Source organism: Macaca nemestrina, chromosome 7, assembly GCF_043159975.1.
Source record: "Macaca nemestrina isolate mMacNem1 chromosome 7, mMacNem.hap1, whole genome shotgun sequence".
Classification (NCBI taxonomy): Eukaryota; Metazoa; Chordata; class Mammalia; order Primates; family Cercopithecidae; genus Macaca; species Macaca nemestrina.
In genome coordinates, this window is record NC_092131.1 from 58,974,201 (window position 1) to 58,988,779 (window position 14,579).

General features: G+C 38.3%; 1 long non-coding RNA gene across 1 annotated transcript in view; it reads left to right on the forward strand.

Moving 5' to 3' along the window:
• The window catches only part of LOC105481871 (uncharacterized), a 140,531-nt gene that overhangs the window by 116,250 nt on the left and 9,702 nt on the right, over positions 1 to 14,579 (forward strand). Inside the window, exon 2 of the long non-coding RNA XR_987230.2 lies at positions 6,048 to 6,171. This is a non-coding gene — a long non-coding RNA (uncharacterized lncRNA). The remainder of the gene's footprint in view (positions 1 to 6,047; positions 6,172 to 14,579) is intronic.

Below are 14,579 nucleotides of genomic sequence, written 5' to 3' on the forward strand. Positions count from 1 at the left end.
TCGCTGCTGCCTTGCCGTAGATCACAGACTGCTGTGCTAGCAATGAGGGAGGCTCCGTGGGTGTGGGACCCTCCCGGTCAGGTGTGGGATATGATCTCCTGGTGTGCCTGTTTGCTTAAAGCGCAGTATTGGGGTGGGAGTTACCCGATTTTCCAGGTGTTGTGTGTCTCAGTTCCCCTGGCTAGGAAAAGGGATTCCCTTCCCCCTTGCACTTCCCAGGTGAGGCAATGCCTAGCCCTGCTTCAGCTCTCGCTGGTCGGGCTGCAGCAGCTGACCAGCACCAATCGTCCGGCACTCCCCAGTGAGATGAACCCAGTACCTCAGTTGAAAATGCAGAAATCACCGGTCTTCTTTGTCGCTCGCGCTGCGAGTTGGAGACTGGAGCTGTTCCTATTCGGCCATCTTGCTCCGCCCCCTCTTTTGTTCTTTTAATAATAACCATTTTGACTGATGTAAAATGGTATCTTGTTGTGGTCTTGATTTACATTTCTCTGATGTTTAGTGACATGAGCATTTTTTCATGTGTTTGTGTGTCTTCTTTTGAGAAGTGTCTGTTCGTGTCCTTTGCCTGCTTTTTAATGGGGTTGTTTTTTGTTTTTTTTTTGTTGAGTTGTTTAAGTTCCTTATGGATTCTGGATATTAGACCTTTGTCAGGCACATAGTTTGAAAGTATTTTCTCCTATTCTGTGGGTTGCCTGTTTACTCTGTCAACTATGTCTTTTGTTGTGCAACAGGTCTTTCATTTAATTAGGTCCCACTTGCTCAATTTTTGTTTTTGTTGCAGTTTCTTTTGAGGATGTAGTCATAAATTATTTCCTTAGGCCAGTGTTCAGAATGGTGTTTCCTAGGTTTTCTTCTAGAATATTTATAATTTGAGGTCTTACATTTAAATCTTTAATCCATCCTGAGTTAATTTTTGTACATGGTGAAAGTAGGGGTCCAGGTTCATTCTTCTGCCTATAATTAGTCAGTTGTCCCAGCACTATTTACCAAATAGGGATTTCTTTCATCATTTCTTATATTTGTCAATTTTGTCAAAGATCAGATGGCTGTAGGTGTGTGGCTTTACTTCTGAGTTCCATATTCTGTTCCATTGGTCTGTGTGTCTATTTTTGTGTCAATAGAATGCTGTTTTGGTTATTGTAGCCCTATAGCATAGTTTGAAGTCAGGTAATGTGACGATTCTGGCTTTGTTCTTTTTACTTAGGATTGCTTGGCTATTCTTTTTGGTTTCATATAAACTTCAGAATAGTTTTTTTCTAGTTATGTGAAAACTCACTTTGGTAGTTTGATAGGAATAGCATTGAATCTGTAGATATACACACCTAATATTACAGCACCCAGATTCATAAAACAAGTACTTCAACATATACAAAACAACAGCCACGCAATTATAGTGTGGAACTTCAACACTCTACCGACAGCATTAGATCACTGAGGTAGAACACTAACAAAGAAATTCTAGGCTTCAATTAGACATTTGACCAAGGAACCTAATATACATTTATAGACTGCTCCACCCATCAACCACAGAATATATATTTTTCTCATCTGCACATGGAATATACTGTAACATCAACCACATGCTCTGCCATAAAGTACATCTCAGTAGATTCTAAAAAATCAAAATCATATCACCTGTACACTTGGACCACAGTGGAATAAAAATAGAAATCAATACCACGAAGACCTCTTAAAACTACACAACTATGTGAAAATAAAAGTGAGAGGTGAAGCCAGCTGGACTTCCTGGGTTGAATGGGGACTTGGAGAACCTTTCTGTCTAGCTAGAGGATTGTAAATGCACCAATCAGTGCTCTGTGTCTAGGTAAAGGATTGTAAACACACCAATCAGCACTCTAATAACACACCAATCAGCACTCTGTGTCTAGCTAAAGAATTGTAAATGCACCAATCAGCACTCTGTAAAATGGACCAATCAGCACTCTGTAAAATGCATCATGAAGTTATTTATTTTAAGTTTGTTTTTTCTTTTTTGATGTCGGCACTTGTAGCTATAAGCTTCCCTGTTAGTACTGCTTTTGCTGTATATCATAGGTTTTGGAATATTGTGTTTCCATTATCATTTGTTTCAAGACATTTTTCAATTTTCCTTTCAATTTCCTCATTGACCCACTGGTCATTTGAGAGCTTATTGTTTAACTTCCGTGTGTTTGTATGGTTTCCAAAATACCTGTTGTTGTTAATTTCTAGTTTTATTCCATTGTGGTCAGAGCAGATGCTTGATATTATTTCAATTTTTTTGAACGTTTTAAAACTTGTTTTGTGACCTAACATATGGTATATCCTTTACAATTATTCCTGTGATGAGGTGAAGAATGTGTATTCTATAGTCACTGGATGAAATGTTCTATAAATACCTGTTAGGTCCATTTGTTCTATAGAGCAGATTAAGTTTGATGTTTCTTTGTTGATTTTCTGTCTGGGAGATCTGTCCAATGCTGAAAGTGGATGTAAGTCTCCAGTTATTATTGTATTAAGGTCTAACTCTCCTTAGCTGTAATAATATTTGCTTTATATATCTGGGTGCTCCAGTGTTGGGTGCATATATTTACAATTGTTATATCCTCTTGCTGAATTGACCCCTTTATCATTATATAAAGACCTCTTTTGTCTCTTCTTACAGTTTTTGTCTTGAAATCTATTTTGTTTTATATAAGTATTGCTACCCTTGCTCTTTTTTAGTTTCCTTTATTTTGAGTCTATGGATATTTTTATAGGTGAAGTGTGTTTCTTGTAGGCTATCGATCATTGGGTCTCATTTTTTTCCCATTCATTCAGCCACTCTATGTCTTTTGATTGAAAAGTTTAGTCCATTTACCTTCAATGTTATTATTGGTAAGTAGGGACTTAACTCCTGTGATTTTGTTATTTGTTTTCTGGTTGTTTTGTGGTATTCTTATCCTTCTTTTCTTCCTTCATGGCTTCCTTTAAATGAAGGTGGTTTTCTCTTGGTGGTATGCTTTAATTTCTTGCTTTTTATTTTCTGTGCATCTGTGGTATGATTTTCTATTTAAGGTTACCATGAGACTTGCAAATAGTATCTTATTACCCATTATTTTAAGCTGATGATAACACTGATTACATAAGCAAACACATAAAAACTATTAAAAACTCTTCATCCCTCACTTTTTAACTTCTTAGTGTTTCTCTTTATGTCTTACTATACTGTGTCTTGAAATGCTGTAGTAGTTATTGTTTTTGGTTGGTTCATTATTTGTTTTTTCTACTTAAGACAAGAAAGCACCCCTATTCTGGTGTTATATTATTCTGTGTTTTTCTGTGTACTTACTATTACCAGTGTGTTTGGTACTTTAAGATGATTTTTTTTTTTCATGCTCATTAAAATCCTTTTCTTTCAGATTGAGGAACTCCCTTTAGCATTTCTTGTAGGACAGGTTTGGAGGCGATGAAATCCCTCAGCTTTTATTTATCTGGGAAGGTCTTTATTTCTCCTTCATGTTGGAAGGATATTTTTCCCAGATATACTATTCTAGGGTAAAAACTTTTTCCTTCAGCACTTTAAATATGTCATATTACTCTCTCCTGGTCTGTAAGGTTTCCACTGAAAAGTCTGCTGCCAGATGTATTGAATCTCCATTGTATGTTATGTGTTTCTTTTCCCTTGCTTCTTTTAGGATCCTTTCTTTATTCTTGACCTTTGGGAGTTTGATTATTAAATACCTTGAGGTAGTGTTTGGGTTAAATCTGCTTGGGGTTCTATAACCTTTTCGTACTTAAATGTTGATATATTTCTCTAGGTTTGGGAAGTTCTCTGATATTGTCTCTTTGAATAAACTTTTCTACCTTTATCTCTTTCTCTATCTCCTCTTTTAGGCCTATAACTCTTGGATTTGCCTTTTGAGGCTATTTTCTAGATCTTATAAACGTGCTCCATTGTATTTTATTCTTTTTTTCTTTTGTTCTCTCTGACTGTGTATTTTCACATAGCCTGTTTTCAAGCTCACTGATTCTTTCTTCTGCTTGATCAATTCTGCTATTAAGAGACTCTAATACATTCTTCAGTATGTCAGTTGCATTTTTCAACTCTAGAGTTTCTGCTTGACTCTTTTTAATTACTTCAATCTCTCTGTTAAATTTATCTGCGAGAATTCTGCATTCCTTCTTTGTGTTATCATGAATTTCCTTGGGTTTCCTCAAAACAGCTATTTTGAATACTCTGTCTGAAAGGTCACATGTTTCTCTTTCTCCAGAATTGTTCTCTGGTGCCATATTCAGTTCATTTGATGAGGTCATGTTTTCCTGATGATATTGATACTGGTAGGTGTCCATCAGTGTTTGGGCATTGAAGAATTAGGTATTTATTGTAGTCTTTGTAGTCTGGACTTGTTTGTGCCCATCTTTCTTGAGAAGGCTTTCCAAGTATTTGAAGGGACTTGGGCCCCAAGCCCAATAATACTGTGGATTTTGCAGACTTGTAGAGATACTGCCTTGCTGGTTTTGGATAAAATCTGGAAGAATTTTCTGGATTACCAGGCAGAGTCTCTTGTTATTTTCTCTTACTTTCTCCCAAACAAACAACAGTCTCTATCTGTGCTGAGTTACCTGGTACTGGGGGAATAGTGATGCAAGGACCCCTGTGGCCATCAGCACTGGGACCATGCTGGGTCAGAACACAAGCCACCACAGCTCTGGCTTTCACCCAGGGCCCAGTGTAACCACTACCAGGCTACTTCCTATGTTCACTGAAGGACCTAGGGCTCTGTGATCAGCAGGTGGTGAAGCCAGCCACGTTTATGCCCTTCCCTTTAGGGTGGCAAGTTTCCTCAGGCCCTGGGTTAGGAGCGGGTCCAGAGGTGCTTCCTGGGAGCTACATATTGGAGTAAAAATCCTTAGAAATTTTCCTGATGTTGTATTCCAGTGCGGCTAAGCTGGCAGCACTTGAACCACAACACAAAGTCCTTCCCCTTTCCATAGGTAGAGAAGCCTCTCCCTGTGGCCACTGCCACCACCAACCCACAACAGGTTTTGCCAGGCCACCACCAATATTCACTTAAAGCCCAAAAACTCTTCAGTCATCTGAAGTGGTGGTAAATACTGCATGGCCTAAGGCTCACCCTTCAGGGAAATGGGCTCCCTTTTGGTCCAGGTCAGGTCTAGAAATGCTTTCTAAGAGCCTAGACCTAGACTTGGGGACCCTAAGAACCCACTTGTAGCTCTACCCAACTGTGGCCGAGCTCGTACGTAAGGTGCAAGACAAAGGTCCCCTTTACTTTTCCATATGCGTTTCTCAAAAGAGAGGATCTTTCACCATAGCCACCACAGCTGGGAATGTGCTGGGTTACATCTGTATTCAGCATGTGTCAGAGCCCAAGGCCCACAGCATACTACCTGAGTATTGCTGCTGGTTATTCTGGGACCAAGGGCTCTTTAGTCAGCAGGTGATGACTCCTGTCAGGAGTACTTTTTTCCCTTCAAGGCTGTAGGTCCCTTTTGGCCCAGGGTGAGTTTAGAAATGTCATCCATGAGCTAGGGTCTGGAATGGGGTCCTTGCAACTCTGCCAGACGCCCTATCCTGCTGTGGCTCAGCTGGTATCCAAGACCCGAGACAAAGTCCCCTTTACTCTTAGCTCTCCTCTTCTTGTTTAAGGAAGTGGAAGGAAGAAATCACTTTTGTTGCTGTGAGCTGCACTGCCTGGGGTTGGGGAAGGGGCGGCTCAAGCACTACCTTTGCTGCCATGACTGATGTCTCTCTAGGTGACTTGCCACCCTAGTCCACTGGCTCTGAGTTCAGCTTGGTACTAGGAGTTGCAGTCCTTGTGTCCTAGATTCCTTTTCAAGTTTACCCAGGACCCCAGAGTATTATTTTGGTCTGCAGTGGTGAGGCTTGCTGAGAAACTCAGATTCCAGCCACTGAGATGGGCAGTTCCTCTCTGGCTAGGTCTGGTCCAAATGTTCCTTGTTCAGACACTGGCTGAGCCCAGAACAGCTTTGCTCTCCACCGTGATAGGGCAACACTGAGTTCGATGTAAAGTCCCACAGTCACTGTGTTTTCCCCTCCCCAGGTCCACAGACTCCTCGCAATGCAAGGCCGCTGCCAGGGAATGCTGGATGGGTGATGCTAGCAATTCAAGATTGTCTCTCCTACCCTCTTCAATGCCTCTTTCAGCAATATGAAGTTAAAACCAGGTATGGTGATTGCTTGTCTGATTTTTGGTTCTTGTGATGGTACTTTTCTGTGTGCAAATAACTGTTAAAATGTGGTGTTCCTGTTGGGATAAAGGGCAAATGTATAGGCTTCTATTGTGCCATCTCACTCTGCCAGCGAGAATGCTGCTTTTTAAGGTATGATCTGCAAATTACTTTTATCAGAATCACCTGAGGTGCTTGTTCCAAACACTCCAAACCAGATTAGACTCTCGGGTTTGTAAGTAATGGTAATTAGGAATCTCCATTTTAAACAAGGTTTGGAGATGATTTTCATGTGCACTAGTTTGTGAACCACTAGTCTTGAACATGATGCAAACCATGTTTCTAATATTTCATAATATTTCACTGAATAATCAGAAAGACAGTTCTGTTTTTATGTGTCTACAAGCTCTCAGGTGAGATAGATGAATGTCATAGCTGAGGAAGCTATAGGTTTGATATGGCTACTGGAGAAACAGTTGTAAGTCCTATGATAAAGTGTTGGGTGACCTTGGGTATAGTATTTAGCTCTCTTAAGCCTCGGTTTTTCCTGTGTTATGTTGAATAAGTGAAATGTATTTATCAGTATTGGCATCTAATACACGTTCAAGAAATCATAGTTGTTGTAACAAAGAGAAGCATGGGGCAAAATTAGTTTTTGAACTTTAAAAAATAATATTTTAAAACTATGCCTAATACCTTAGTACAGGAATTGGTATATTTTGGAGGAAGACTGATTGAATGTACATGAAAAGTTTGAGTAATGAAAAATAGCTGTATAAAAGATGACTTGCATTTGACTCCAGGTATATGTTATAACTCGTGTTTTAATAATCCCTTGTTTAATTTTTTACCCACTTGAAATTTAATTATATTCTACAACAAAATTAAGTAAAATTGGTTTTAAGTTTCTTTAAAATTGATAGGTGTAACAAAGTGAATTGACATTTTCAATAAGAAGTGAACTGACATTCCATTAATCTCAAAAATGTTTTCAGCATTGAAAACATGCATGGTTATGATTGATCACTGGTTTACCACCTCTTATTAATTCATACCTTTTGAAGGAATATTTTTAGGTATACAAAATCTCGTTAATATTTGGAATATAGTTGCAAACATGAGTTTACTTTAACGAAAAAATCAGGATAATCAAGACAAATGTAGAAAAAAATTTCAAAAGATTTTTCTCCTGTATTTCATTGAGAATAAGGCTTATGTAAAAGCAGGTTGTTTAAATCTGTTTCTAGTCAATCCAGTCCCCATTTTGACTCCCAGTTCTGCTGCATTCCAAAGGAGCAACTGTGAGCAATTCTCATTGCTTTTCTGAGTGTTACTTCCTTCGGTATAAAAGTGGGAAAAATAATAGTACATAAATCATAACACTGTTATAAGGGTTAAATAAATTACTTCATAGAAAGCTTTTAGAACGGTGTCTAAAGTTAGTAAGACCTTATAAATAGCAGTTATTAGCTATTATTTTCATCAACTTTCTGCCTAACATGTTCTAGAAATCACCGTTATTTTTAGTGGCTTCTTTAGTCTGTAAATAAATGTAACATAACTAATAACATTGTTAAGCACTTACTGAGTTAAACATTTTATAATTCCATAAGCAGGTACTGTTATTACTAGTTTACAGACAGGGAAACCGAAGAACAGAAAGATGAAGTCAATGGGCAGTCATAATTGCCAAAATTTGAACCCAGATTTCGTGACTTGAGAGCACGTGTTTCTTTTTTTTTTTTTTTAAAGTGATCTCATTAATTGTATTCAACAGCAAATTTGAAGTACATATTCGTGGTAATATGAATACATTTTGCTACATTTAATAATGCTTATTTATTTATTTTTATTATACTTTACGTTCTGGGATACATGTGCAGAATGTGCCGGTTTGTTACATAGGTATGCACTTGCCATGGTGGTTTGCTGCACCCATCAACCCGTCATCTACATTAGGTATTTCTCCTAATGCTATCCCTCCCCTAGCCTCCCACCCTCCAACAGGCCCCAGTGTGTGATGTTCCTCTCCCTGTGTTCATGTGTTCTCATTGTTCAACTACCACTTATGAGTGAGGACATGTGGCGTTTGGTTTTCTCTTCCTGTGTTAGTTTGCTGAGAATGATGGTTTCCAGCTTCATCCATGTCCCTGCAAAGGACATGAACTCATTCTTTTTTATGGCTGTATAGTATTCCATGGTGTATATGTGCCTCATTTTCTTTATCCAGTCTGTCATTGATGGGCATTTGGGTTGGTTCCAAGTCTTTGCAATTGTGAATAGTGCTGCAATGAACATACCTGTGCATGTGTGTTTATAGTAGAATGATTTATAATCATTTGGGTATATATGTAGTAATGGGATTGCTGGGTCAAATGGTATTTCTGGTTCCTTGAGGAATTGCCACACTGTTTTCCACATGGTTAATTTCCACAATGGCTAATTTACACTCTCACCAACAGTGTGAAAGTGTTCCTATTTCTCCACATCGTTGCCAGCATCTGTTGTTTCCTGACTTTTTAATGATCACCATTCTAACTGGTATGAGATGGTATCTCACTGTGGTTTTGATTTGCATTTCTCTAATGACCAGTAATGATGAGCTTTTTTTCACATGTTTGTTGGTGACATAAATGTCTTCTTTACAGAAGTGTCTGTTCAGATTCTTTGGCCACTTTTTGATGGGGTTGTTTGCTTTTTTTCTTGTAAATTTGTTTATGTTCTTTGTAGATTCTGGATATTAGCCCCTTGTCAGATGGATAGATTGCAAAAATTTTCTCCCATTCTGTAGTTTGCCTGTTAAATCTGATGATAGTTTCTTTTGCTGTACAAAGCTCTTTAGTTTAGCTCCCATTTGTCAATTTTGGCTTTTGTTGCCATTGCTTTTGGTGTTTTAGTCATGAAGTCTTTGCCCATGCCTATGTCCTGAATGGTATTGCCTAGGTTTTCTTCTAGGGTTTTTATGGTTTTAGGTCTTATGTTTAAGTCTTTAATCCATCTTGAGTTAATGTTGCATAAGGTGTAAGGAAGGTGTATAGTTTCAGGTTTCTGCATATGGCTAGCCAGTTTTCCCAACACCATTGATTAAATAGGGAATCCTTTCCACACTGCTTGTTTTTTGTCAGGTTTGTCAAAAATCAGATGGTTGTAGATGTGTGGTGTTATTGCTGAGGACTTTGTTCTGTTCCATTTGTCTATATATCTATTTTGGTACCAGTCCCATGCTGTTTTAGTTACTGTAGCCTAGTAGTATAGTTTGAAGTCAGGTAGTGTGATCCCTCCAGGGCTTTGTTCTTTTTGCTTAGGATTGTCTTGGCTATATGGGCTCTTTTTGTTTTGTTTGAAATTTAAAGTATTTTTTTTCTAATTCTGTGAAGAAAGTCAATGGTAGCTTGATGGGGATAGCATTGAATCTATAAATTACTTTGGGCAGTATGGCCATTTTCACAATATTAATTCTTCCTATCCATGAGCATGGAATGCTCTTCCATTTGTTTGTGTCCTCTTATTTCCTTGAGCAGTGATTTGTTTGAAGAGGCCCTTCACATCCCTTGTAAGTTGGATTCCTAGGTATTTATTCTCTTTGTAGCAATTGTGAATGGGAGTTCACTCATGATTTGACTCTCTGTTTGTCTACTATTGGCTTACAGGAATGCTTGTGATTTTTGTGCATTGCTTTTGTATCCTGAGACTTTGTTGAAGTTGCTTATCAGCTTAAGGAGATTTGGAGCTGAGATGATGCAGTTTTCTAAATATAAAATCATGTCATCTGCAAAGAGAGACAATTTGACTTCCTCTTTTCCTATTTGAATACCCTTTATTTCTTTCTCTTGCCTGATTGCCCTGGCCAGAACTTACCATAGTATGTTGAATAGGAGTGATGAGAGAGGGCATCCTTGTCTTATGCCAGTTTTCAAAGGGAACGCTTCCAGTTTTTGCCCATTCAGTATGATATTGGCTGTGGGTTTGTCATAAATAGCTCTTATTACTTTGAGATATGTTCCATCAATACGTATTTTATGAGCGTTTTTAGCATGAAGGGGTGTTGAATTTTATCAAAGGTCTTTTCTGCATCTATTGAGATAATCAGGTGGTTTTTGTCATTTGTTCTGTTTATGTGATGGATTACGTTTATTTGCATATGTTGAATCAGCCTTGCATCCCAGGGATGCAGCTGGCTTGAGAGTAGTGGATAAGCTTTTTGATGTGCTGCTGGATTCAGTTTGCCAGTATTTTATGAGGATTTTTGCATCAATGTTGATTAGTGATATTGGCCTGAAATTTTCTTTTTTTCTTGTGTCTCTGCCAAGTTTTGGTATCAGAATAATGCTGGCTTCATAAAATGAGTTAGGGAGGAGTCCTTCTTTTTCTATCATTTGGAATATTTTCAGAAGGAATGGTACCAGCTCTTCTTTTTACCGCTGGTAGAATTTTGCTCTGAATCCGTCTGATCCCAGGCGTTTTTTCTGGTTGGTAGGCGATTAATTACTGCCTCAATTTCAGAACTTGTTATTGGTCTATTCAGGGATTTGACTTCTTCCTGGTTTAGTCTTGGGAAAGCGTATGTGTCCAGGAATTTATCAATTTCTTTAAGATTTTCTAGTTTATTTGCATAGAGGTGTTATAGTATTCTCTGATGGTAGTTTGTATTTCTGTGGGATCAATGGTGATCTCCCCTTTATCACTTTTAATTGTATCTATTTGATTCTTCTCTCTTTTCTCTTCATTAGTCTGGCTAGTGGTCTATCTATTTTGTTAATCTTTTGAAAAAATCAGCTCTTGGATTCATTGATTTTTTTGAAGGGTTTTTCATGTCTCTATCTCCTTCAGTTGTGCTCTGATCTTAGTTATTTCTTGTCTTCTGCTAGCTTTTGAATTTGTTTTCTCTTGCTTCTCTGGCTTTTTTAATTGTGATGTTAGTAAGGTTGTCAATTTTAGATCCTTCCCGCTTTCTCCTGTGGGCATCAATGCTATAAATTTTCCTCTAAACACTGCTTTAGCTGTGTCCCAGAGATTCTGGTACATTGTGTCTTTGTTCTCATTGGTGTCAAAGAACTTACTTATTTTGTCTTAATTTTGTTATTTACCCAGTAGTCATTCAGGAGCAGGTTGTTCAGTTTCCATGTAGTTGTGTGGTTTTGAGTGAGTTTCTTTTTTTTTTTTTTTTTTTTAAATTTATTTATTATTATTATACTTTAAGTTGTAGGGTACATGTGCATAACGTGCAGGTTTGTTACATATGTATACTTGTGCCTTGTTGGTGTGCTGCACCCATCAACTCGTCATTTACATCAGGTATAACTCCCAATGCAATCCCTCCCCCCTCCCCCCTCCCCCCTCCCCATGATAGGCCCCGGTGTGTGATGTTCCCCTTCCTGAGTCCAAGTGATCTCATTGTTCAGTTCCCACCTATGAGTGAGAACATGCGGTGTTTGGTTTTCTGTTCTTGTGATAGTTTGCTAAGAATGATGGTTTCCAGCTGCATCCATGTCCCTACAAAGGACACAAACTCATCCTTTTTTATGGCTGCATAGTATTCCATGGTGTATATGTGCCACATTTTCTTAATCCAGTCTGTCACTGATGGACATTTGGGTTGATTCCAAGTCTTTGCTATTGTGAATAGTGCCGCAATAAACATACGTGTGCATGTGTCTTTATAGCAGCATAATTTATAATCCTTTGGGTATATACCCAGTAATGGGATGGCTGGGTCATATGGTACATCTAGTTCTAGATCCTTGAGGAATCGCCATACTGTTTTCCATAATGGTTGAACTAGTTTACAATCCCACCAACAGTGTAAAAGTGTTCCTATTTCTCCACATCCTCTCCAGCACCTGTCGTTTCCAGACTTTTTAATGATCGCCATTCTAACTGGTGTGAGATGGTATCTCATTGTGGTTTTGATTTGCATTTCTCTGATGGCCAGTGATGATGAGCATTTTTTCATGTGTCTGTTGGCTGTATGAATGTCTTCTTTTGAGAAATGTCTGTTCATATCCTTTGCCCACTTTTTGATGGGGTTGTTTGTTTTTTTCTTGTAAATTTGTTTGAGTTCTTTGTAGGTTCTGGATATTAGCCCTTTGTCAGATGAGTAGATTGCAAAAATTTTCTCCCATTCTGTAGGTTGCCTGTTCACTCTGATGGTAGTTTCTTTTGCTGTGCAGAAGCTCTTTAGTTTAATGAGATCCCATTTGTCAATTTTGGCTTTTGCTGCCGTTGCTTTTGGTGTTTTAGACATGAAGTCTTTGCCCATGCCTATGTCCTGAATGGTACTACCTAGGTTTTCCTCTAGGATTTTTATGGTATTAGGTCTAACATTTAAGTCTCTAATCCATCTTGAATTAATTTTCGTATAAGGAGTAAGGAAAGGATCCAGTTTCAGCTTTCTACTTATGGCTAGCCAATTTTCCCAGCACCATTTATTAAATAGGGAATCCTTTCCCCATTTCTTGTTTCTCTCAGGTTTGTCAAAGATCAGATGGCTGTAGATGTGTGGTATTATTTCTGAGGACTCTGTTCTGTTCCATTGGTCTATATCTCTGTTTTGGTACCAGTACCATGCTGTTTTGGTTACTGTAGCCTTGTAGTATAGTTTGAAGTCAGGTAGCGTGATGCTTCCAGCTTTGTTCTTTTGACTTAGGATTGTCTTGGAGATGCGGGGTCTTTTTTGGTTCCATATAAACTTTAAAGCAGTTTTTTCCAATTCTGTGAAGAAACTCATTGGTAGCTTGATGGGGATGGCATTGAATCTATAAATTACCTTGGGCAGTATGGCCATTTTCACGATATTGATTCTTCCTATCCATGAGCATGGTATGTTCTTCCATTTGTTTGTGTCCTCTTTGATTTCACTGAGCAGTGGTTTGTAGTTCTCCTTGAAGAGGTCCTTTACATCCCTTGTAAGTTGGATTCCTAGGTATTTGATTCTCTTTGAAGCAATTGTGAATGGAAGTTCATTCCTGATTTGGCTCTCTGTTTGTCTGTTACTGGTGTATAAGAATGCTTGTGATTTTTGCACATTAATTTTGTATCCTGAGACTTTGCTGAAGTTGCTTATCAGCTTAAGGAGATTTTGGGCTGAGACAATGGGGTTTTCTAAATATACAATCATGTCATCTGCAAACAGGGACAGTTTGACTTCTTCTTTTCCTAACTGAATACCCTTGATTTCTTTCTCTTGCCTAATTGCCCTAGCCAGAACTTCCAACACTATGTTGAATAGGAGTGGTGAGAGAGGGCATCCCTGTCTTGCACCAGTTTTCAAAGGGAATTTTTCCAGTTTTTGCCCATTCAGTATGATATTGGCTGTGGGTTTGTCATAAATAGCTCTTATTATTTTGAGGTACGTTCCATCAATACCGAATTTATTGAGCGTTTTTAGCATGAAGGGCTGTTGAATTTTGTCAAAAGCCTTTTCTGCATCTATTGAGATAATCATGTGGTTCTTGTCTTTGGTTCTGTTTATATGCTGGATGATGTTTATTGATTTGCGAATGTTGAACCGGCCTTGCATCCCAGGGATGAAGCCCACTTGATCATGGTGGATAAGCTTTTTGATGTGTTGCTGAATCCGGTTTGCCAGTATTTTATTGAGGATTTTTGCATCGATGTTCATCAGGGATATTGGTCTAAAATTCTCTTTTTTTGTTGTGTCTCTGCCAGGCTTTGGTATCAGGATGATGTTGGCCTCATAAAATGAGTTAGGGAGGATTCCCTCTTTTTCTATTGATTGGAATAGTTTCAGAAGGAATGGTACCAACTCCTCCTTGTACCTCTGGTAGAATTCAGCTGTGAATCCATCTGGTCCTGGACTTTTTTTGGTTGGTAGGCTATTAATTATTGCCTCAATTTCAGAGCCTGCTATTGGTCTATTCAGGGATTCAACTTCTTCCTGGTTTAGTCTTGGAAGACTGAAAGTGTCCAGGAAATTATCCATTTCTTCTAGATTTTCCAGTTGATTTGCGTAGAGGTGTTTATAGTATTCTCTGATGGTAGTTTGTATTTCTGTGGGGTTGGTGGTGATATCCCCTTTATCATTTTTTATTGCGTCGATTTGATTCTTCTCTCTTTTCTTCTTTATTAGTCTTGCTAGTGGTCTGTCAATTTTGTTGATCTTTTCAAAAAACCAACTCCTGGATTCATTGATTTTTTGGAGAGTTTTTTGTGTCTCTATCTCCTTCAGTTCTGCTCTGATCTTAGTTATTTCTAGCCTTCTGCTAGCTTTCGAATGTGTTTGCTCTTGCTTCTCTAGTTCTTTTAATTGCGATGTTAGAGTGTCAATTTTAGATCTTTCCTGCTTTCTCTTGTGGGCATTTAGTGCTATAAATTTCCCTCTCCATACTGCTTTAAATGTGTCCCAGAGATTCTGGTATGTTGTATCTTTGTTCTCATTGGTTTCA